A 1,626-nucleotide genomic window follows, 5' to 3' on the forward strand; every position below is an offset into this window, starting at 1 on the left:
CCTCAGAAAATGTGCACCATTGCATTACACCTCCTGATTTGTCACAAACAATTGTGAAATTGTGGGTGCGTAAACCTTAAAATGTCACACTCCCAGTTAGGCTTACCTCTCGTGATTGGTTTGCTTCCAAATTCTATACGCATGGCATTGTAGCAGGTACGAAAATTTCCCAACTTGTGCTTTTGGAATACCGCATCTGATTCCAAAACAGCTTTCGGTGACTCACCTCCGGTGACCTCCCCCTTCTCAAACTTCGAACGCAGCATTCGCACAGCCAGTGACTTCTTGGTCAATCGTCCGGTGGGGGGGGTGGGTGTTTGGGGGGCAAAGGGGGGGGGGGGGGAGATTAGGGATCAAGGCGCAATTGTGCGCACCTCGGTATGAAATTCGGTGGCATTTGTTGGATGGCGCTGGCGGCGGCTGTTGAGGGCCTCGCTCGGTTGGGCGTCCGTCAGGCCAATACGAGATCACCGTCCGCAAATGCTCGCGCAAATACGCAAATACAGTACCGGGCACAGGGGGTACACCGTTTTAGTGCACATACGTGCGAGGTCTCCAGATGTGCGCTATACCGGGATGTGCGCACCATTGAATAACAACAGAAAAGAGCCTTTAGAATGGTATTTATTGCTTTGGGCCCACTACTAGTCCTTTGTAACGAAATAGTCCTGCATAACGGACTGACAGCGTGGCTTTTTCTTGTATAGTGCTCTGAAAAGCAAGTTCTTGGCACCCCTTAAATGAAGAACAGCATCGGGCGCGTCTGTGGCCGCGGCACTTGCTTCAAGTATAGAAAAAGAGTTTGCAATCTCTGCAAATGTAGCAGACACAGCCTTATTTCCACAAGTCCTAACAGTAGTCTCACCAGTAGATTCCTCATCTATATCTGTAGCAACATGAATCTCTTCGGTCAAGGCCGCTTCAACGTCCTCAATTACTTCTGCTTGTAAAGCCTCACGCACTTCCGAAATTGCCTCAACCTCCACCCATGAACGTGCACTCTTCGCCGTTAGGCTGCCAATCTCCGATGCTTCCCTTATGATATCAACATTTTTGCTCTCTACAGTTTTCGCGCTCAAGGAAATACTGAGCATCCCGGAGATAAGTACGGCAGTGTCTGCTTCTACAGAGGTAATGTTGCTTTTTCCCACCAGGTTCCTCAGCTCGGCTTCCATAAAGGGAGGAAGTACCTGAGCTTTGAGCCAGCAGCGTGCTGCAGTAACAGATGATAAGTGTTGCTGATCTTCGCGAAGTAACTCCGCTGCGTCTAAGATATGAGGAGGATGCCCCTCCATTATTCCTTTTATTCTTTTATGTAACTGGCCGACCCCTCCCGTTGCCAAAAGGTACTGTTTAGATATTTATCATACTTTTTCGTGCACCCCGGACCTATGTGCGCAAAACCAGGTCATGCGTTAAATTGGTGTGCGCTAAAACGGGGCACCCCCTGTACTGTACGTCCAACCCCTTCTACGCCACACGTGTGCCCCGCCTCCTGTTCTCCTGCCTCCCGCTGCGCACCTCATCTCCCCCCGCGCCCACCTCCCCCGCCGCAATAAGTATCTTGAGGAAATCTACGCTTACCTGGCTAAGTTTCCCGGAGGTGGTTCACTGGAACGGTGAACA

The sequence above is a fragment of the Chondrus crispus genome, genomic scaffold (assembly GCF_000350225.1).
Source record: "Chondrus crispus Stackhouse genomic scaffold, scaffold_288, whole genome shotgun sequence".
Classification (NCBI taxonomy): Eukaryota; Rhodophyta; class Florideophyceae; order Gigartinales; family Gigartinaceae; genus Chondrus; species Chondrus crispus.